The sequence below is a fragment of the Sciurus carolinensis genome, chromosome 5 (assembly GCF_902686445.1).
Source record: "Sciurus carolinensis chromosome 5, mSciCar1.2, whole genome shotgun sequence".
In the NCBI taxonomy this organism is placed as follows: domain Eukaryota; kingdom Metazoa; phylum Chordata; class Mammalia; order Rodentia; family Sciuridae; genus Sciurus; species Sciurus carolinensis.
Genome location: NC_062217.1, coordinates 57,118,994 through 57,144,131, shown reverse-complemented (window position 1 = coordinate 57,144,131; position 25,138 = coordinate 57,118,994). Strand labels below are relative to the sequence as shown.

Here is a 25,138-nt window from a genome sequence, read left to right as displayed (position 1 = left end):
TTAATACAATTTCTGCCATGACATCCATTTTTATGTCTGACAACTTATTTGAAAACCAGTCCTATAGTATCATCCATGACCTGGTTGAAACTCCTTCTCCCCATGTGGTCAATCATTTGCAATATAATGTTTTTGTTCCTCATCCCACTTACCCAAAACCCAACATACCCCATGGTGGGTGACCATGATTAAACAAAATGGTCAGCAATAAAATAAAAAAAGGCTTCATTCTAAATGTCTCCTTCCCATTGCTAGTTTTCTCCTTGCTGCCTCTATACTTCCCCTTTGTCCTCCCATAGACACCCCTGACCTAATTTCTGATAATATATATCTTCTGTTCCATTTTGCATATACTGTTGTCTCTCCTGATACACATACATGAAATAAGATTTCCCTTTCAGTCCTTTCCCATAGAGTGATTATCGTGGCTTCTGCTCAATCTCAACATACAGATCTGAACACTAAATTACAATAAGAGCCATTCTAAAAGTTCTTCTGACTTTTCTAGATTACAAACCTATTGCTTTACCACATAAACACCATTAATATATACTTGCAGGCTTAACAGCAACAATCTTTTAAAACAATGTGTAAAATTAAATTGTATTATTTAAAATTAAAGTTTGTATTTATTTAAGCATTAATACACACTTCGTAAACAGTTATGCAATAGTTATAAAGAAAGGCCTTTAATCATAGTTTTAATTCACATAGTTCACGTAGAGTTTTCTATTAGTTCAATATATAGTATTAATTTTCAGCATTAATTTTTGCACCTAGAGTAGTATTTATTCTCTTATTTTAGCTAACACAGTACCTTATAACTATCCCAATAATAATCTCATTTTGATATCGACTTTCTTAATTGTGTGTATTATCATTATTGCTATTTACGTATCACAATTGCTCAGTTATCCTTGTAACAAATTTCCATATCCTATTCAATACTTTCTGTAAAGACTGCTACTAATATCAAAACATTTATTTATCTTTACAAATAATATATTGGTGCTGGCTTATGATTACTCTTTCCTTAAAAATAGTTTGTGAATCATCTCTATTTGCAGTTCTGTATTATGTATTGTTAATGCTATGCTCTTTGCTCAGTGTATCTTTTCAATTTTTTGTGTTCATTTGCAAATAGAACTTACTTTTCTTCTATTAGAGAACCTATGTATTGCAAACATGAGTAACTTCATTAGTACTGTTCATTTTTGAAATGGGTTATTAAAGATTTGACAAATCCTATATTCCTGTTTGTTTTCCTTTTCATATGACAAAGTATTCCCAAATTTTTAATTTAAAATATAACTAGTCTATCTACAATTTCTTTTTTTGTTTTTCAATATTTTGTTATAAAACAAAGTAACACTTTTTCAGCTTTGATCTTCCAATGGGAAAATCAGAATCATTAAGTTCAATGAAATAATATCTCCTTATAAGTAGCCCTATACTATCATATGGATGATGTGAGAATTTTAAAAAATGTAATATAATAAACACAGAAAAGCACAAAACATCATATGATAAGTACAGTAAAGCACCAGGGGTTTGCTCTTTCTTGTCTAAATTATCAGTTTTATGAATATAGAGTGTTCATGTTCTATTCAAAGTTGTATAAATTGCATCTAAGTTTTAAATAAAATGTGAAGAATTTTCATGTGCATTCTCATCAATTTGATCAGAAACTAAGTCTTCATTAAACAAGCAATTTGAAGTTGGAAAGGTTTTATCTAACTTGTCAAGCTATGTATTTGATGCGAACAAAATTTTTAAAACATTATTATAAATAATAAATATTCATTGATGTATAACATTCTTTTGGAATATATTACCTGAGTAATGTTAGTCTATGGTTTGCCACTTTCTCTGTCCAGTTCTTAAGAAATAGAAGAATAACACTCTTTAAAAAATTTTTTCCATTTTCATATTCAACTGTTTTTCAAAATGCATTTATTTCACCTTTATCCTTATCTGATATATTATTATTCTCTCAGGCCAACAGATTATAAAATAAAATGGAATTATATAATAATAATAAAGAAGATTTTCACTAAAATTTAAGACATGCTCAATGTACCTGAATAAATGAATTTTATTGTTAAGATGTCTAAAATAGTTGATTTCCTTCTAAAATATTGAAAATAATCTGGTAAATGAAAAAGATAAATGTTTATTGTGATTATTAATGTTGAAATTGCAAATCAAATATTAATTTTGTTAGGAATTGATTCTTTGTGAAATATTTACTGACTTTTATTAAATATGAAATACATTTACAGAAAATTTTTATCTATTGTCCAATATCCATTTATGTTTAAAATATGATGTATGTATGTATATGTCAGAATATACATATATACAGATTTATATAAGAGTAGAATAAATTACTTCAAGTAATATTTTATTCCCCAGTCTCCGCATGCAACCATTTCCAATACTATAATAATATATGAATCTGTTTCAATTAGCTTTCTCAAGGAGATTAAAACACCTCACAAGAACAACTTAGCAGAGAAGAGGTTGATTTTTATTCCAGTGTCAGAGGTCTCAATCCATAGTCATTAGGCTACATGGCTGTTGGTCCAAGGTGAGGCAGCATATCATGTGGGAAGGACATGCTGGTGGAAAGATGTACCCTTCATTGCAGTAAGGAAGCAGAGACAAAGGGAAGCAGGGGAGGAAGGTGACAGAGGGAAGATGCACCACTCCAGGGCATGCCTCCAGGGACTCACCTCCTCCAGCCACACCCCACCTGCCTGCAGTTACCACCAAGTCAGTTCACTTAAACTGGGATGGACTGATTAGATTACAGCTTTTTTAATCTAATCATTTTCTCTCTGAACATTCCTTCAAAAACACAGGAAATTTGGGGGAACACCTCACTTTAAGACCATAATATTCCACCCCTGGCACTGAAAACCTAATGTCTATTTCAGAATATGAAATGTATTTAGTTCATCTCCAAGGGTCCCATTGTCTTAACAGTTTTAGCATTACCCACATTCAAAGTCTCCTTTGAGACCCCAGGCAACATATTGACTTTAACCCCTGTGAAAATCAAAAATGAGTTACATATTTCCAGTATATAGAGGCATAGAGTAAACATTGCCATTCAAAAAAAGAAAAATAGAGGGATTAAGGACACAGAAAGAAGGAATAGGCCAAATCTAAACAAACCCAGCCAGGCAAACAAGTCCCTTAACTCTACCTATATCTCCACATATATAATCTAGGACACATGACTGTGAGATATGCTCTCCTAAGGGCGTGACAGACCCACCTTTGTGGTCCTGCTTGTTGTACAGCACATGGGCTCTATTTTGGCCTGGCTCTTACCTCAGCCAGCAGTTTATTCAGGAGATGGTCCATGTTACTTACACCTCTTAATTTATGGGTTCTCCATGTCAGTTTCAGCTTCATCTTCACACTTTCATGCATCATCCTCTCAGGGATAGCATGCAAGGACTTCAAACTGCAGCACTGTGGTTGGTCTCCTAGGTCTTCCTTTGAAATTTTGGTCGAAGCCACCATGACCTCTTAACTCCAGCATTCTGTATTCCTGCAAAACCAGCACCATGTGAAGGATGCCAAGGTCTGCTGCCAGCTTGTGCAATACCTGGGCCCCAGTGGAAACACATCTTCCTTGACTTATATGTACTTTCATATCCCAGAATGATATAGAAATTCCTAGGCCCTTCTGTATGAGCAGAGTAACTCTATGATCCTTTCTCTGTTGGAGTCTTAAGCCTCCTTGCCCTTCTCGACCAGCAACAAGGGAAGGGGACAGTCCCCAACAAGGCCAGACTGGGATAGGTAAGGCCAACTGACCACCCGCACCCAAACCTCCAGGCGGAGGACAATCAGATGAATCAGGGACACCAGTCACAGCAGGAACTTGTTTATTGAGGAAGTCACACAGCTTTTATGTAGGGTGGGGGCTAGATGGGAACCAATCAGCTTAAAGGTCAGCAAGGCACAGGGGGTTCACGCAGGCGAGAGTCCCATTGGACTATATGGCAAGAACAAGCTGATCACATTTGCAGAACTGTTGTTAACCAATCCCTGACAGTGGTCCAATTTATTGTCATTAACCTTTGAAACCACCTTTGGGACCTTGATCTTGCTCCCTCACCAGGGAATAAGGAGTCAGCCTGAGTTAGTTAACGTGTCATTAGTCCCAACATTCTCAAAGGCATTTTCCCTTCTGCATCCTGGAAACTGCAGGGTGAAGTCTTGCAAATTCCTGAGATACTATTGAGGCTTATTTCTTATTGTCTCTGCATATCGTATTTAGCATTACTTTAAGGATGATAATCTCTTCAACAAATACACCCTCCTTGGTCACAATTTTACATGCATTTTTATCTGGTCAAGATATATGTTTTTAATGTTCTTTAACCAATTTTGTGCTCCTGATTCTCACAACAAACTTGGCTAAAAGTTGTCAGCAATATCCATGCCACTGATTGAATGCTGTGCTGCCTTGAATTTTCTCCACTAGATAAATTACTTCATCATCTTTAAATTGCACCTAACAGAAAATCTCAGGACACGAGCAAAAGATAGTCAAATTCTTTGCTAAAATATAACATGAGTGGTCTCTAGTCCAATTCCCGGCAGAATCCTCAGTTTTCTTTGAAACCTCATGAGCATGGTCATATTTCTATCAGCATTTTTGTCTTATATAAATTCCCACTAGACTCACCCATTAAGCTCCATTACAAGACTCTGAAGCTTTTCCAGTTTGCATCTCTAAACTTTTCAAAATTCTTCCCACCAACCAGATCCAAATGTTCTGAACCATATAGTCAGGTTAGACCAACCAATGACTCCTCTTTTTGGTACTAATTGCTATTGTTGTCAGCATTGCATTGCTGTGACCAAAATACCTAAGGACAATTTAGAGGAGCAAAAGTTTATCTGGGGCTTACAATTTCAGAGTTCTCGCTTCATTTCATTAGACTCCATTGCTCTGGGCTTAATATAAGGAAGTACATCATGGGGAAAGGACCTGCTGGAAGATGCACCCTTCATAGAAGCAAGGAATCAGAGAGAAAGAGAGGGAGTAGAGAAAGTACCACAAGGAAGATGCACCATTTTAGAGTATGTCCCCAGTGACTCACTTTCTCCAGCCCAGCCATGCTCTACCTATCTGGAGTTGCCAACAATCAATTCATTGGAACTAGGATGAACTGATTAGGTTACAGTTCTCATAATTTAATAATTATACCTCTGAGCATTCCTGCATTAACCACAGATTTGGGGGTACAACTAATTTTGAAACATAACAAAGTTTTTCAGGAAATTTTTAACTCAAGAAAAAATAAGAAAATGATCATTTAGTGCTACTGTAAACTTTTCCTTTATCATACAGGCATATAAATGAAAATATATTGCAAAATAATCAAACTGTGTTTTTTATACATAAATGTTACCTTTGATCTCCAGACTGAAGCAATGTTTATCTCATGGTCTGTAGTAGCTCTACTGATACATATTCTGCTACTAAATCAAGTTGTCTTTTAAGCAGTCTTTTTATTTTACAATCAAAACAGGACTATCAATAGAAGTATTCCTCCATGGCTTGAACAGTGCTAAATGCTAAGAATGCATGCTTAGGGTTGAAAGGCATAAGTACTGCTGTTTGATCTGGACAATAGGTTTCTCTTGGTGCAAAGTTGTAGAGGACACTGACCCAGTTTTCATACATTTGTGTCCCACCCTAAAGGAGGAAATTCATGGAACAAAGTGAAAATGCTAACCCAGATTCCATATGCATCCTGTTTTTAGCAATGGTGTACTCTAGATTTTGGAGAAACTGGAATCATCTGTCCTCATGTTCTAACCCTACATCAAGGTTTTTGACCCCTCCTTTATTCTTGCACTAAAGTTAAAGCATTCCCCTGTATTGGTACCCTTAGGTTTGAAACAATTATTCCCAACTGTAGCACCATTGACACTTTGGGCTATATAATGCTTTAGTATGAAGACCTTTCCTATGCATTGCAGGATGCTCAGTAGCATCACAACCTTTATTTACTAAATAGTAATATTGTCCCTCTTCATTGTTGACAGTTTAAAAAATCTCCAGACATTGTCAAGTATTTCTAGAAAGTGGCCAAATTAACCCCAGTTAAGCAACAATAATTTGAATGATCACATAGTCACATAGGGTGATTAATTTTGGGGAGAAGTAGATTAGAGCTTGGATATGGAGGCTATACCATCCTTATGTGAACTCTTCAGTTTTAAGAAGTAGTTGGGGATAACAAAAAGAGGAAAACCTTGGACATGGAATGAAGCAATTGGTTCTCTCTGATCATTCACATTCTAATGTGGGCTCCACTTGTCAAATATTGAAAGTAATAACTTTTCTAACATCATATGCACCCCTTTGGCATTGTACATCTAGAACTCAGTATTGCAATTTGTAAATAACATGTGATTTGTTTCCTTAATATTTGCAGGAACAGAGCAAAAATAGAGGACAAAACATGGCATATAAAATTTTTTTAATTAATAGATGAAGGTAACAAACCATTAAATAAATATATTTTCTCTTTTTCCTGTGAAAGACATATCTTCACACTGTCATGAAAGGCCAGATTTGAAGTAATGCTGTCTTGTTGACACACTGGTTTAGCCCAGTGAAACCCAGGTTGGACTTTTAGCATACAAAACCAGAACATAGTAAATTTATGTTGTTTTAAGACATTACTTATGTAGTATTTTGTTACTGAAGCAGTACAAAATGAATGCATAAATAATATTATTAATATTTTTATTAGAGAGAACCAAAACCACCATTCTTAAGTAATTTTTGTGACTATGGAGTTCTGAAATCACAAATTTCAAGAATTGCTATATTTATGCATATTTAAATATTATTTAAATTTATAACAATCATTATTTTATAAAGGGAAAAGTAAGGAGTCTAATAAGAAATGGCAATACTAAAGGTCTCGTGAACTGGAAAGAGAAGTGAGCAAAATAAAAAACATGTTAAATGTGTTATTATGGGTTAGAAATGAAGTATAGGTATGGAAAAATCAAAGAATAGAGAAGAGCCGAGTGTGGTGGTGTAGGACTGTAATCCCAGTGGCTGGAGAGGCTGAGGTGGGAGGATGAGGAGTTCAAAGCCAGCCTCAGCAAAAGTGAGGCTCTAAGCAACTCAGTGAGAGCCTATCTCTAAATAAAATATGAAATAGTGCTGGGGATGTGGTTCAGTGGTCTTGTGTCCCTGATTTCAATTCTCGGTACCCAAAAAAGAATGAAGAAGAAACTAAAACTTTTAAAAAGAGAAAATAAAAGTACTGTCTATATGTATGTTATTTTATTCTCTCCCACAAATTGAAAAAGGTTAATGAGATGGCAGGATATTCAATTAATATGCAGATGTTGAATTCATATATTTAAATGACTAATTGGAGGCAACAGAAAAATTTTACAATAAAAAATTATGTCTTAGGTATAAAAATATTTTTAAGATATGAAATGTGTGTGTGTGTGTGTGTGCGTGTGTGTGCGTGTGTGTGTCTGTGTGTATGAAGAAAATCATGAAATATTCTTGAAAGGGTCAAGGATAAACTTGCAAAAGGAGAAAAACTTTATATGTGCTTCAAAGGGAATATGTAACTTTTACAAACAGGTCAGTTCCTTTTGGTTAAACAGTAATTTTATATGATCTAAATTTTAAAAAGTATATTTTAGAACTAATAAAATAAATATCTGGTTCATGTGGAAATATAAAAAATCATACAACATAGAATTTGCATGAAAAATTCACTAACAATCCTACTTATATAAAAATATATTAAAATCAACTACAATGTGGTGCTAAAATATGATATAATATTAATGGACACTAATAGAAAGCCTAGAAGGATATAAAGCTGTTGTTAGTACATGAAAATGTTAGCATTTCAAATCATATGGAGAAATTTTGAATTTTTAAAGAGACTTCTCAAAGATAAAACACAATCTCCTAACTCACAAAACTATTCCAAGTAAACTAATCACATATTGAATATTTTTTAAAAATTAAAAATTTCAAAATAAACATGGACACGAAGTCTCTGAAACTATTAAGTAAATCACTAAAAAATAGAATGTATATTATGAGTTCACAGTCTAGAAAATATGACACTAAGCAAACCCTAAGGAAATATAATACCCAAAGGACTTTAAATAAAAAGCACAATTTTTTAATAGAGAATTCCTATAGGCTTTGAAGAAAAAATATTAATATCAAATAAAAAATTAAGCAAAGAATATGAATGAACAATTTCAGCAAATGAAATGCTAATGCTTCCTAAATAAAGAAAATAAAATTATTTCCTTATAAGAGACATAAAATTTAAAAATATGGGACATACCAAGTCTTTATATTATACTTTGAGAGATCTTAAATTTTGATAACATAGTAGATTGTAATAGTCTGTAGAAACTAAAAGGACTCCAGTCATTTCTAATTGTAGTATGTATTTCTTAAATTTCTATGCAAGACAGTTTTGTAACATCAGTCAAAATAACAATGCACATTTAAAATTTTACTTCTAAAAATTGTTCTACTTATTTATTAGTATGAAATAGTGTAGGTACAGGATTAATCATTGCATAGTTGCAGCATTATTTTAAAAGTAAAACATTAGAAATGAACTAAATATTCAACAGTAGAATACTAGATAAATGATTATGGTGCATTCTCTGTTATAATAATTTTTATATTTGAAAAATAATGAAACAGCTACTTATGGCTAAACATATTTAAAAAAATAAATTCAAGTGGATAATTGTGCAAAGCTATGGATAGAATAAAATAGAAATATATATTTTATACATATTGTGTGTATAGAAAGATGCCTAATAAATTATGTCTCTACTTATCCTTGGGAAATTGAATTATAATAATCCAAATTGTAAAATATATGAATAATTTACAGTAACTGAACTAAGATTTGATTAGTAAAAACTAATCAAAAAGGTATGAAATAAATTGAAGCTATCATGGAGAAGAGGAAGGGGAACTTATCCAAAGAATAATGAATGGAGGATTGTGGAAAACTTAAACCTTTCCATGCTACAGTCCACTGAGTTGAGACTGATCAATAAAAACCATTTTAGAGGTTTTTAAGGTGAGGAGTAACGATTCTCTCTGGGAATAGATGTGCTCTACTTTTCTGTCACTTTTGATATATGGTAGACCGAAATATGTGGCATCAACAACAATGGGGTGGAAAGAATGTTTCCCTCCTTTCTGAACTTTTCCCTCTCCATCAATGAGGTGGGCAACAGATGTCTAATATTTCTATGTGGATTCAATTGATTGACAATATTCAAGTCATATATTCAAAAATTTATATTTTTTAAAGTATAATGTTCTTTTTACCCATGCAGTTTCCCATAAAATTAAAAACTTAAGTTATGACACAAATGCAATATTTTAATATACTGTATATTCGAATATTTATCACACTTGTATTTTATGCATCCGGTTTCTTTCTTCTCCCATTATATGCGACTTTTTCCACATTGTAGGACAAATATTCATTAATAACTGTCACTTATAATGAACTTTTCTGAATTCCTTTTGAAAACTTTCTAGTGAAGGATCATGATATATTAGTTTCCTGTCTCTGAACCAATCAACCTTTATTAAAGTAGGATTGTTAGTCAGGAATAAAATTTTTAATGAAAACTACATGTCTAGATAGAATATGCAGTCCATCTGTAGATAGAGTTCTTTCCAAAAGAACAAAGGATACTTAAAAACAAAAGCAAGCTTTTTCTCTGGGAAAACACAAAATGGCAGATGACCCTGGTGCAGCAGGAGGGCCAGAGGTTTGGAGGCTGGGGCCGTGGCAGAGGCAAGGCTGAAGACAAGGAGTGGATCCCGGTCACTAAGCTGGGCTGCCAGGTCAAGGACATGAAGATCAAGTCCTTGGAGGAGATCTTTCTTCTCTTTGCCTATCAAGGAGTCTGAGATCATCTACTTTTTCCTGAGGGCGTCACTCAAGGATGAGGTTTTGAAGATCATGCCTGTACAGAAGCAGACTGGTACTGGCCAGTGGACCAGGTTCAAGGCATTTGTAGTTATTGGGGACTACAATGGTCATATTGGACTGGTTGTAAAGTGCTCCAAGGAGGCAGCCACTGCTATCTGAGGGGCCATCATCCTGGCCAACCTCTCCATTGTTCCTGTGTGGAGAGGCTACAAGATTGGCAAGCCCACACTGTTCCTTGCAAGGTGACTGGATGTCATAGTTTTGTCTTGGTGCTGCTCATCCCTGCTCCAGAGGTACTGGCATTGTCTGAGCCCCTGTGCCTAAGAAACTGCTGCTGATGGCTGGTAGTGATGACAGTTACACTTCTGCCAGGGGCTGTACCTGCCACCTTGGGCAATTTCACCAAGGCCACCTTTGATGGATCCTTAAGTCATGCAGCTTGCTTGACCCCTGAACTCTGGAAAGAGACTGTGTTCACCGAGTTTCGCTATCAGGAATTCACTGACCATCTTGTGAAAACCCACACCAGAGTCTCTGTACAGAGGACTCAGGCTCCAGCTATGGCTACAACATAGGGTTTTTAAACAAATAATAATAATAATTAAGTGCATGAAACCTGTTTTAAAACAAAACAAAACTGAAGTAGTATAGCTCCATAGGAAGACAGATGATAGATTAATAGAGAGATGACAGATATAGAGGTTAAAAAAGATGGAAGATAAATACATACAGACATGGACTGACACACATAAATGAAAACTGATCATATCTGAATAGTAGCATGTGGATTTGTCAGTATCAACTAAATTTCTACAAAATACATATATTAAGTTTAAAAGCAGAAAAAAGTAAACGTTAAAATTGAATACAAAAGGAATACAAAATAAATTTGATTACCAATATTTTGACATTTTAGTGTGAATGTTTGTGTTTATAATTCCTTAGACAAGCTCGAGTTTGAACTACATAAACTTTTTCAGCTTCAGTTTTTATTGTTTATTTGAAGAATAACTCCTAACTCAATTTATTTGAGGAGTAAATGAAAAAAAAAAATCTATGTTAAGGGCTTATGACAATGCTCAACAAATATTAGTTCATTTTTAGTATTGCATTTGAGTACTACATATTTTTAAAAATAATTCATGATTGCAATTGGATGATTGCATTCATCATTCAAAATCAAAATAATTAACTGGTAGAACTTGAGCTACCTGAAACCATAGTATACTTTCTAAGTTATATTATTACATCAATGTCTAAAAATTCAAGGAGATTTTGTGCATGAAACATTTTCTCAATCACTCTGGTAATTTCTAAAAGCAGTAAAAATAACTTATTTACATTTGTACATATTCAATACATAGTCATTCAACATTTAAGCTTAAATATTATAAAAATTAATAAAGACACTACCTGCTAATTTTATTTTGAGTTCTGGTATAGGATATTTGTGAGAGAACTTTATTTAATCAAATGAATGCTCTCTGCTTCATAATGCCACATGTTCAAGTTCCTCAGATTAAATCCAGTCATTTTCATGAACTCTGAGCACAATTTATCAATGTGTTGTGTTGCCTTGAGTGACACAAATTATTTTCCAGGGATCTCTGTTTGGGGATCCGTCAATTCCCCAAGTTTTGTAAGCAGAGCATTTACCATCTGGCATATTGCTTCATGTTAATGGAGAGTTACCAACATATCATAAATATGTGTTTTACTGATACTTTTATTTTTAACTTTTCCTCCCAATGAATATCAGTGCTCCTGTTGACAGCATTTCTCAGAAAAGTAAAAGTTTTTCTTGCCATTTTCTTACAATTTCTAACATAATTAAGTTTTCAAATGTGTCAGAGAACGTTGCTATCAGTGACACTCAAACTTTTGTGAGTAGAAGTGTAACCTGGGGAGCTTGTAAAAATGTAGATTACATGGAACTATCAAATAGTTTTGGGAAGTTTCAGATATGCATTCAATAAATCACCCTGGATTAAGTCGACAAAGTTCATTTATTAACTTGCTCAAAATAATACTGTTGATGGAACAATCACAAATTCTAATCTAACTTCATTTTAAAATCTATATTTAAAACATAATAAAAAAAAATCTTAGTCCAAATTTGGCTTAACTTGATAATGGAGAATTTTCCCTAATCACTTTTGTATCTAAAACATAAGAAGCTTAAAGGAGTTGATATTTCATACCCTCCTTTTAAGCTCCTTTACTTATTTAACAGTATGATATTTATCATCATCATCATCATTATTATTTTTACATATCTCACTCAAATCATCCATGCATTTAAAACTCAGAGGTTGTTTATCTTCATGCAGAAGAGTTAGGGACACTACCAAAACATGGTATTCAATAAAATATTCATAGTTTAATGACCTCTTATTATAGCTAGGTGAGTACTTGAGATAAGTTTCCAAGAAATTTAGGAATTTGGGACATGAAATCCTGTATTCCATTTAAAATAGATTAATGAATATATATATATATATATACATATATATGAATAATAGACATATAATATGTCTTTAAATATTGCAGAATAGGTGGAAGAAATTGATATTAGAATATTGAAGTATTAAAATCTCTTATTTCAAAATAATCAAAATATAATACCTAAAAAAGCTATTATATACATAAAATATATTTCTTAATTGAGTTCAGAACAAAAGTTGTCACAATTTTGAAAAATATCTATCAAAATCTTTGAAAATGCATAGAACATTTGGCCTAATAACTACTACAAATAGACAACTTGTCTGGAAAAAATATACCAAAATAATCTAAATATATATGCACAAAGAGTTTTTGTACTGTAGTAATAATTTTCTTTTCCTGTTATAATAATTCATTCTCAAGGTCACTACCTGGGTCTTGTATTAAAAAATAATTTACTTCCATAATTCACACTTGTAGGTCTATCCCTGCTCTTTAACTTTCCTTCTTACTCCTAGTTATTTGATTACAGCAATTCTTCACACTTAACAGAACCAACAGAGTATCGATTCTTCACATTTCCATTGATCCTGAGTTCCTTGTTATTTTCCTTCATCATTCCCTTTCACATACAGTATTTTCAAATCTCTTCCTAGCTTTGACTTTGGAGTCTTTATCAAGTGACCAACACTGTTTAAATCTTTCACTCTGCATACTCTAGGTTAAATCTGAACAAGTTTACAGGTACACTGAAAGTCATGTCAACTGTCCTCAATTTAAATTCATATTTATGGATCTAAATTTGACTCAGTGTTAACTAAGGTTCATAGTGTTCTTCTGTATTCTATTTTTTCCCACTCTTCTAAATGTCTACTATATCAATATCTTTTCAGTGTTTCATTAATACATATTTTATTTCTGCTTGCATTGTTTCATCTTTGTATATATATGAATGCCTATGAATTTTTATTTATTTATTGAGGTATTATTACAAATAAGTCTTGCACATATATAATAGAATATTTCAATACATACCTTGTGAAATGATTATCATAATCAAGCTAATATATCTATCACCTCACTTAGATACATGTGTTGTGGTGAGAACCCTTCAGATCTACTTTTTGGCAAATACAAGAACATAATAAAATATTATTAACTACAGCCAACAAACTCAACATTAGATCCTCAGAATTTATTCATCTTATAAATGAAAATTTGCACCCTTTAATTAATATCTCTCCTGTCCCCTCAACAGTCAGCCACTAGTAACCACCACTTTCTCTTCTGTTACCACGAGTTCAGTTTATCTTAGTTTCCACATAAAAATGATGTCAAGCACTAGTCGTCTTTCCATGTTTGACTAATTTCACTTACACAGTGTCTTTCAATTTTTTCCATATTTTCTCAAGTAACAGTCTCTCTTTTGCTAAGGCTGAATAACACCATATTGCATGTATTTGCCATAATTTCTTTGGGCACTCACCTATCAATCAATATTTAGATTACTTTTTTATCCTGGGTAATTGAATAATGCTGCAATGAACATGATTATCCAGCTCTCTCTTTAAGATAGTTATATGTATGTATTGTAAATGGACTAATAAAAACTGCATATGTGTATGGTGTACACTATATTGTTTTAAAATAGATAAGCATTGTCAAATGTCTAAATCAAGGTAATTAACATGCATTAGCTCACATATTTACAATATATTGAGATAAAAACACTTAAAATCTACTCAGCAATTTTCACATGTCCAATATATTGCAATTAACTGCAATCACATGTTGTATAATAGCTCTATTGAACATATTTCTCCAGTCTAATTAAAACTCTGTATTTTTTATCAACATCTTCCACCTATCTCCATCTCTAGAACACAGTAATAACTATTCTACTCTCTTCTTCTGTAAGTTCTATATTTTTAAATTCCACACATAAGTGACATGATGTGATATTGGTGTTTCTGGGTCTACCTTATGACACTGAGTATGACGTCCTCTAAGTTCATTCATCTTATCACAATGACAAAATATCCTTACCTTTTGAACCTGGATTGTATTCCTTCATGTATAATATAACATTTTCTTTATTCATTCATCCTTTAGCAGTAGCTTAGGATAATTACATATCTTGGTGATTATGAATAGTGCTGCAACAAACATGAAAGTATAGGTATCTCTTTGACATATTGACTTCACTTCTTTTGTATATGCCAGCAGTGGGGAAATTGCTAAATAATATGATGGTTCTATTTTTAACTTTCCGAGTAACTTCCATACTGTTTTCCATATGTCTACTAATTTACTTTCACACCAAATTATGGAAGAGTTCCTTTTTCTCTACAACCTCTCCAACACTTGCTATCTTTGACTTTATGAGTGTAAGGTGATATTTCACTGTCACTTTAATTTGCATATTTCTGATAATTAGTGAAATTCAACATTTTCTGTGTACCTATTGACTTTTTATGTATCTCCTGAGGAATACCTATTCGAATCTTTTGTTTGCTTTTTTAATTGGGTTAGGGTTTCTTTTTTAATTATTGAGTTGCTAGAATTACTTTCATATTTTGGATATTAACTTCACCAGATGTGTGGTTTGAAATTTTCTCTAATTTCATATATTATTTCTTCATCTGTTGATTGGTTCCTTGGCTATTCAGAAGCTTCTTAGTTTGATACAACCTCATTTGTCTATTTTGGCTTTTGTTTTCTATGAGTTTGGACTCATAGCCAGAAACTCACTGCCCAGACAACTGTCCTGGAAATTTTCTCTGATGTTGTCTTCAAGCAGTTTTAAAATTACAGTTATGATATTAAATCTTTAATACACTACAGTTATTTTTGTATTACTAAATTTATAAATTAATAAATATAATTATTAAATATATTAAATTTATTAATAAAGATACTGTTTTTTCCCCATTATGTATTCTTGGCATCCTTTTTGAAGATCATTTGACCATAAATGAAGGAATTTATATCTGAACTTTCCCTTCTGTTCTATTTTCTTGTGTTTCTGTTTTTATGCCACTACCTTGTAGTGTATTTTGAAGTCAGCAGAGTGATATCTACAACTTTCTTCTTTTTGAGATTAAGGTTGTTTTGACATTCTGGGGATGTTGTAGTTTCACATAAATTTTAAGAATTTTTTTTTTCCTGTGAGAAATGTCATTGAAGTTTTGATAGGCAGATTGCAATGAACCTGACTTTAGGTAGTATGAACAATTTTTTTTTAATTTCTTTTTTATATTATTATTTTTTATTTATCTTTAAATTTTTTACAGACTGCATTTTGATTCATTGTACACAAATGGGGTACATCATTTTGTTTCTATGGTTGTACGTGATGTAGATTCATACCATTTGTGTAATCATACATGTACACAGGATAATGATGTCTATCTCATTTCACATTTTTCATAACCCCCTCCTTCTCATTTCCTTCTACTTATTCTAAAGTTTCCCCATTCTTCTCTTACTCCCCACTCCCTCGCCCCCCATTATATATCATTCTCCAATTATCAGGGAAAACATTCAGCCTTTGGATTTTTGGGCTTGACTTATTTCACTCAACATGATATTCTCCAATTCCATCCATTTATTTGCAAATGCCATAATACTACTCTTCTTTATGACTGAATAGTATTGCATCATGTATATATACCAGAGTTTCTTTATCCATTCATCTGTTGAAGGGGATCTAGGTTGGTTCCACAATCTAGCTATTGTGAACTGAGCTGCTTTAAACACTGATGTAGCTTTGTTACTGTAGTTTGCTGATTTTAATTCCTTTGGGTGTAAACTGAGGAGTGGGATAACTGGGTCAAAAGGTGGGTCCATTCCAAGTTTTCTGAGGATTCTCCATACTGCTTTCCAGAGTGGCTGCACCAATTTGCAACTCCTCCAGCAATGTAAAAGTGTGCTTTTTCCCCACATCCATGCCACCATCTATTATTGTTTGTGTTTTGATAATAGCCATTCTAATTGGAGTAAGATGAAATCTTAGAGTTGTTTTAATTTGCATTTCTCTGATTACTAGAGATGTTGAACATTTTTTCATATATTTATTAATTGCACATGTATATTCTTCTGTAAAGTGTCTGTCCAGTTCCTCGGCCCATTTATTGATTGGTTTCTTTGTGTTTTTAGTGTAAACTTTTGTAAGTTCTTAAATTTTGCATTTAAGGGCTCTGTCTCAAGTGCATGTGGAAAAGATTTTCTCCCACTCTTTAGGCACTCTCTTTACATTCTTGGTTGTAACCTTTGCTGAGAAAAAGCTTTTTTTTTGAGTCCATCCCATTTATTGATTCTTGCTTTGATTTCTTGTGCTTTGGGAGTCTTGTTGAGGAAGTCTGATCCTAAGCCAATATGATGAAGATTCAGGCCTAATTTGTCTTCTATTAGGTGCTGGATCTGTGGTCTAATTCCTATGCCTTTGATCCATTTTGAGTTCACTTTTGTGCAGGGTGAGAGATAAAGGTTTAATTTCATTTTACTGGAGATAGATTTCAAGTTTTGCCAGCACCACTTTTTGAAGAGGCTATCTTTTCTCCAATGTAAGGTTTTTGGCTCCTTTGTCTAGTATGAGGTGACTGTATTTATGTGGTTTTGTCTCTGTGTCTTCTATTCTGTACCATTGATCTGCCTGTCTATTTTGCTGTCAATACCATGCTGTTTTTGTTCCTATTGCTCTGTAGTATAGTTTAATGTCTGGTATTGTGATAACTCCTGTTTCACTTTTTCTATTAAGGATTGTTTTGGCTATTTGAGGTCACTTATTCTTCTAGATGAAGTTCATGATTGTTTTCTCTATTTGTATGAAGAACGTCATTGGTATTTTAATTGGAATTGCATTGAATCTGTATAGCGCTTTTGGTAGAATGGCCATTTTGACAAGGTTAATTCTGCCTATCCAAGAACATGGGAGATCCTTCCATCTTCAGGGTCTTCAATTTCTTTCTATAATGTTCTGTAGTTTTCATTGTAGAGGTCTTTCTCCTCTTGTGTTAGATTAATTCCCAAGTAATTTTTTTTTTTTTGAGGCTACTGTGAATGGAGTGGTTTTCCTAATTCCTCTTTCAGAGGATTCATCAATTATGAATAGAAATGCATTAGATTTGCATGTATTGATTTTATATCTTGCTACTTTGTTGAATTTATTAGTTCTAGAAGTTTCCTAGTGGAGTTTTTTGGATCTTCTAAATATAGGACCATGTCATCAGCAAATAGTGACAGCTTTATTTCTTCTTTCCTATTTGTCCCTTTAATTTCTTTGGTCTAATTGCTCTGGCAAGTGTTTCAAAGACAATGTTGAATACAAGTTGTGAAAGAGAGCATCCCTGTCTTGTTCCAGTTTTTAGAGGGAATACTTTCAGTTTTTCTCCATTAAGAATGATGTTGGCCATGGGCTTAGCATAGATAACCTTTACAATGTTGAGGTATGTTCCTACTATTCCTATTTTTTCTAGTGTTTTAAGCATGAAGGGGTGCTGTATTTTATCAAACACTTTCTCAGCATCTATTGAAATAATCATGTTGATTCTTAACTTTAAGTCTATTGATGTGATGAATTACACTTATTGATTTCTGGATGTTGAACCAACTTGGCATCCCTGGGATAAACCCCACTTGATCATGGTGCACTATTTTTTAATATATTTTTGTATGCAATTTGCCAGTATTTTAAGGATTTTTCCATGTTCATCAGGGATATTGGTCTAAAGTTTTCTTTCCTTGATATGTCTTTCTCTGGTTTTGGTATCAGAGTGATACTAGGCTCATAGAATGAATTTGGAAGGGTTCTCTCCTTTTCTATTTCCTGGAATACTTTGAGGAGTATTGGTATCAGTTCTTTAAAAGTCTTGTAGAATTTGGCTGAGAATCCATCTGGTCCTGAGCTTTCCTTGGCTGTTAGGCTTTTGATGGCTTCTTCTATTTTGGTGCTTGAAATTGATCTGTTTAGATTGTGTACATCTTCCTGATTCAGTTTGGGGGGATCATATGTTTCTAAAAATTTTTCAATGTCTTCAAGATTTTCTATTTTGTTGGAGTGTAGATTTTCAAAGTAGCTTCTAATTATATTATGTATTTCAATGGTGTCTGTCATGATCTTTCCTTTGTCATCACGAATTCTAGTAATTTTCGATTTCTCTCTTCTCTTAGTGTGGCTAGTGGTTTATCAATTTTGTTTACTTTTTCAGAGAACCAGCTTTCTGTTTTGTCAATATTTTGAATTGTTTCTCTTGTTTCAATTTTATTGATTTCAGCTCTGATTTTAATTATTTCCTGTCTTCTACTATTTTTGGTGTTGATATGTTCTTCTTTTTCTAGGACTTTGAGATGTAATGTGAGCTCATTTAGTTGTTGACTTTTTATTTTTTTTTAATGTATGAGTTCAATGCAATGAACTTTCCTCTTATACTATTTTCAGAGTGTCCCAGAGATTTTGATATGTTGTGTCATTGTTCTCATTTACCTATAAGAATTGTTTTATTTCTTCCCTGATGTCTTTGGTTATCTTTGTATCATTCAATAGCATATTATTTAGTCTCCAGGTGTATGAGTAGTTTTTGTTTTTTTATTGTTCATTTCTAATTGCATTCCATTATGGTCTGATGGGATACAGGGTAGTATCTCTATTTTTTTGTATTTACTAATGGCTTCTTTGTGGCATAGCCTATGGTCTATTTTGGAGAGGATCTATGAGGTGCTGAGAAGAAAGTATATTCACTCGATGATGGATGAAATACTCTGTAAATATCTATTAAGTCTATATCATTGATTGTATTATTTAGTTCTATAGTTTCTTTGTTCAGTTTTTGCTGGAGGATTTATCCAGTGGTGAGAGTGGTGTGTTAAAGTCTCCACTATTAATGTGTTTTGGTCTATTTGATTCTTAAAATTAAGAAGAGTTTGTTTGATATGCATAAATCCTCCATTGTTTGGGGCATAAATATTTAAAATTGTTATATCTTCCTGTTTTATGCTTCTCTTAAGCAGTATGAAATGTCCTTCTTTATCCCTTCTGACTAACTTAAGTTTGAAGTCCACTTGATCTGATATGAGGATGGAGACCCCTGCTTTTTTACTGAGTCCATGTGCATGGTGTTTTTCCCCATCCTTTCACCTTTAGTCTATGGATGTCTTTTTCAATGAGATGAGTCTCTTGAAGGCAGCATATTGTTGGGTCTTTCTTTTTAATCTTATCTGCCAGTCTATGTCTTTTGATTATTGAGTTTAGGCCATTGACATTCAGGGTTATTACTGAGATATGATTTGTATTCCTGGTCATTTTGGCTCATTTTTGGTGTTTTACTATCTGGTTTCTCCTTTGATAGGATTTTCCTTTAGGGTTGCTTCCTATGATGACTTGTATAGTTGCTTTTCACTTCTTCCACATGAAATAATTTGCTAAGAATGTTCTGCAGGGCGTCTTTCTATTTGTAAATTCTTTTAACTTTTGTTTATTGTGGAAATATTTTATTTCATTGTCAAATCTGAAGGTTAGTTTTTATGGGTATAGGATTCTTGGTTGGCATCCGTGTTCTTTCAGAGCTTGGAATATATTGTTCCAGGCCCTTCTTGCTTTTAGAGTCTGAGTTGAGAAATCTGCTGATATTCATATTGATCTCCCCTTATATGTAATCTGATGCTTTTCTCTCACAGTCTTTAAAATCCTATCTTTATTTTGTATGTGAGGCATTTTCATTATAATGTGTCTTGGTGTGGATCTGTTGTAATTTTGTGCACCTGGTGTTCTGTAAGACTCATGTAATTGATTTTCCATTTCATTTTTCAAGTTTGGGAAATTTTCTGATATTATGTCATTGAACAGGTTGTTCATGCCTTTGTTTTGTTACTCTGTGCCTTCCTCAATCCCAAACATTCTTAAATTCAGTCTTTTCATGATATCCCATAATTCTTGGAGGTTTTGTTCATGAATTCTTAACTTCTCAGTTTGTTCAAATTTATTTTCAAGATTAAATATTTTGTCTTCATTGTCTGAGATTCTGTCTTCCACAAGATCTAGTCTGTTGGTGATGCTTTCTATTGAGTTTTTAATTTGGTTTATCATTTCTTTCGTTTCAAGTATTTCTGTTTGTTTGTTTGTTTGTTTTTTTAAGAATCTGTATCTCTATTAAAGTGCTCTTTAGCTTCCTGCATTTGCTCTTTTTAACTGTTTACTAGAATGGTCATGCATTGCCTGCATTTCCTCTCTTATCTAGTCTTTTGCTTCATGGATCATTTTAATTATGAAGATTCTAAACTCTTTTTCTGTCATTTCTACTGCCATGCTGTCATTGGATTCTATCACAATAGCATCTTGGTTTGTTAGGGACACTTTCTTTCCCTGTTTTTTCGTATTGTTTCTATGTATAATCCCCTCTAGCAGTGAAGATCAGAAATACTGAAGTTCCCTCCCTGCAGTTTATTATGACCCTGCAGTTTTCACTCCCTCTCCTTTGAAAGTGATATCAATATCAGTAGCACCCAATACAGAGAAAATGTAGTCCTAAACCAGATAGCCCCTATAAAGGCTTTAACATTATTAAAATAAACAGGAATAGTTCGATTAGTATTTACAGTATTTCTAGTTGTGAACAAAAGGATGGGGAAGAGCGTAGTATGCAAGTCTGTAAATAGAAGTACCTCTCAAAGAGCCTCCAGTCTCCTGTTGGTGTCTCTGGAAGGGAGCTGCCCTTCCAATGATGATGGGCACACCCTCAGGAATAATTCAAAATGCCTGCACCAGCCTCCAAAGAAGCTGGGGAGCCCCAGCAAGAGTGCACTGTGTCAGTTAGGAGGCAGACGCAGTGTCCCTCAGCAGGCGGGGTCAGGCAGGCAAGCTTAGCTGCTGGCCTCTGTCCTTGGTGTGTGATGGGGTGGGTTCAGCACTGGCATCTGACCTCAGTATGGACATTTTAACAATTTTAATTATTTCAATCCATCAACACAAGATAGCTATTTATTTACTGGTGTCTTCAATCTTTTTCGTCAAAGTTTTATAGTTTTCTGTTTTCAGGTTTTTATCTCCTTGTTTAAACTTATTCTTAAGCATTTTATTTTTTGGTACCTATCTTAAATGGAAATTAATTTTTTTTCATGCAGTTCATCATGAATGTATAGCAACATTACCAATTTTTGTGTCTAATTTTATAATTTTTTGTACTGCAGATTTGATCCCAGAGGCACTGAGCTACATGCCCATCACTTTTATTCTTTGTTTTGAGACAGGGTCTAGATAAATTGGGTAGGGTCTCACTAAGTTGCTGAGGTTGGTTCAAACTTGCGATCTTCCTGCCTCACCTTCCCAAGTCACTGGGATTAGAGATGTATGACACCAAGCTCACCTATTTCATTGATTCTAACAGGTTTAAGTTTTTGTGTTTTTTTAATGGAATTTTCTGTATTTAAAGCTGTGTTGTGTGTGTGCAAACAGGGACAATCTATCCACCTAGGCCTCCCAGTAATACATTGAATAGAAGTGATGAAGGTTAGCATCATTGTCTTGTCCGTTTTCAACTTTCTGCATTCTGTGTAATGTTAGCTGTGTGTTTATATATGTATATATATATACATATATATCATGTGTGTGTGTATATATATATATATATATACACATGGCCCTTGCAAATGACATACTTTCCTTCTGGACCTAGTTTTTTTAGTTTTTAACATAAAAATATGTTAAATTTTGTCAGTCTTTCTATGTATGTAAGTGAGATGATCATAGGGATTTTGTCCTTAATTCTGGTGTTGTGATATATTGCACTTATTAACTTGCATATGTTGGACCATCCTTGCATCCCTGAGATGAATACTACTTGTCCACTATGAATGATCTTCGTAATGTGCTGTTGAATTTGGCTTACTAACATTTTTTTGAAGATTTTTGCATCTGTATTTAGGAGGCACACTGGCTTACATTTTGTTTTTCCTGGCAAATTCTGTGACTGACTTTGTTATCGGTAACACTGTCATTATAGAAGGAGTTTGGACTTATTGCCTCTCAAATTTTTGGAAGAATTTGAAAAGAAATGCTATTAGTTCCTTGATGGGAGTGTTTACATTACTAATTTTTCATTATTGAGCTGTTCAAATTTTCTATGACTTGTGATTCAATCTTGATAAGTTTTAGGTGTCCTAAAATTTAACTGTATCTGTCTACTACATTTATATTTATTCAAGGATATGCACTTTGTTGATATTTAATTATTCACAGAAGTTTCTTTTGATCCTTTGTATTTCTGCAGTGTCAGTTTAATGTTTCCTTTTAATTTCTGATTTTATTTGAACCTTTTTGTGTTTTTTAAGTTAAGCTAGCTAAGCTAACTAAATGTTAGTTTATCTTTTCAAAAGCTCAACTATTAGTCTAGTGAATCTTTTCTACTACATTTTTTAATTTTTGTTTTTGTTTCTTCAGCTAGGGATTGAACATAGGGACTCACACATACTAGGCAAAGCACTCTAGCAGTGAGCTTCATTTTGAATGAAATAAACCAGACCCAGCAGGAAGATTATTATATGTTTTCCTTCAGATTTGGGATCTAGACTCAAAAAAACAAAACAAACAAGCAAAACAAAACAAAAACAAAAGAAAACAACAGGAAAAAAGGAGATACCATGAAATTTGAAGGATAACTGTTAGGGTAGAGGGAGGGACCCAGAGAGAGGAAAGAAGGGAGGTTAGGTGCTGTTGGGCAGTAAAATAAATCATATTGTATTTTTATGCATGTGAGAATATGTCACAATGAAACCCATAATATGTGAAAGCACCAATTAAAAATGAATAAAATAAGGAAGACTTGCCAAATCCTAATCAGCAAATATTTGAACCTAAAATCCTTTTCAAACACTAATTAGGCTGTACCAAAATCCAAGACAGATTTGAAACATGCAACCACAAAAAGTTTCAGAGTATACTAATGTCTTCTAATCATAGGATAAAAAACTGAGAATTAAATTTAAAAGCACAAGAATTTATTTACTTCTATTTATCAATGCTTCCATACAGATTTATATGTTAAATTTTACTCCCTCAAATATTTTCACTTATGGTATTTAAAATATTTTCTAACTTGCCGATTGTCATAAATAGAAAATGTTTTTAAAAATAGTTTTCTAGAAATTACATGATTTAGGTGCCCAGATACACTGGACATAGTTATCATAAAATTCATGAGTGCTTTTAGTTTAATCAGGATGTGACAATATGATAGATTTAACTGAAATCTAAACTCAGAAACAAATTTTTAATAATTCTTAACTTTTCCAATTAACTAAGAGCATCAGTCTACAGAAATAGATCTATGTGAATAAAGATGACACTAAATATATCTAATAAATACCTTAAATAATATTTAAAAAATAATTTTTGTTTAATCCTCCATAAATGCCTGTTTCATCCATCATTATAACATATTACTAGAAAAAGGAAAATACACAGAAATTGATGGGAGTATTAGACACTGACATTGAGACACTGTTTTCAAAATGAACAGGAATTACTTTCATCTTTTTTGTGGAGGAGTTCTATGAAGAATAGTTAATAAACAAAGGAAAAATACTTCACTGTAGACCTACTGGGCCCTGCATTAATTCTACAATTAACTTTTCAGATACTTAGTCTTTAGTTGCAATTTTAAATGTCATAATCTGTCTATTAGCTCCCTGACCTCTGGGCTAAAATCTATTTTAATTAGCAAGGGAAAATAAATAAACTTTATTGCACTTTTTTACAATACTGCCTTTTTTACAAATAGAAAGTTTGTGGCAACTGTGACTCTAGCAAGTCTATTGGGGCCTATTTTTCCTAGAGCACATCTTCACTATGTTCTAAGAACTCTACTGGTCAGCTGTTTCTACACCTCTGTCCATCTCCTAAGACTTCCCTTGTTCTGAGGACACTACAATATGAAATTAGATACTTCAACAATTATATAGTGACCTATGTTTGAGTGAAAGGAAGAGTCACAGGTATAAAATATGACCAAGACTTAAAATCAAGAGCTAAAAATTAACAGGCTTAGTGAGGAATACATTTCCAAAGCTGAAAAATACAGAAAGTTAGGCTTCTTGCACCACTCAGGTTTGAATGCAAAGAAAAAACTTCTGAAGGAAATTAAAAGTGTTATTTCAGTGATTACATGAATAATAAGAAAACAGCCTATTTATGACATGAAACTTTAGTGATCTGAATAAGAGATCAAGCCAGTCACCACATTCCATTAAACCAAAGCCTAACCCAGAGCAAGTCTTCTATGAAGTCTAAAAGAGGTGAAGAAGCTGCAGAAGAAGTCTATAACAAGCAGAGGGTGGTTCATAAGATTTAGGTTAAGAAATGCACTATCAATCAGCAAGTGCTGAACTAGAAGCTACAGAAAGTTACCTAGAAAATCTTGCTAAGATCATTGATGAAGATGTCAACACTAAATAACAGATTTTCAAATTAAGTAAAATATCTTTATATTGGAAAAGATATTATATAAAACTTTTATTGCTGGAGAGAAGTCAATGTCTGGCTTCAAAGTTCTTTTGAAAGTACTTTTGAAAGTACTTTTTTCTAGGGGTTAAATGCAGCTGGTGACTTTAAATTCAAAGCATCTTTCCTTAACTGTTTCAAATATCCTGGGACCCATATGAACTATACTAAATCTCTTGGACTATGCTCTATATAT

At 33.1% G+C, this 25,138-nt stretch overlaps 1 pseudogene; it reads left to right on the top strand.

The window, feature by feature from the left end:
- Positions 1 to 9,807: 9,807 nt before the first annotated feature.
- Positions 9,808 to 10,582, top strand: LOC124985424 (40S ribosomal protein S2-like; annotated as a pseudogene).
- Positions 10,583 to 25,138: the final 14,556 nt, after the last annotated feature.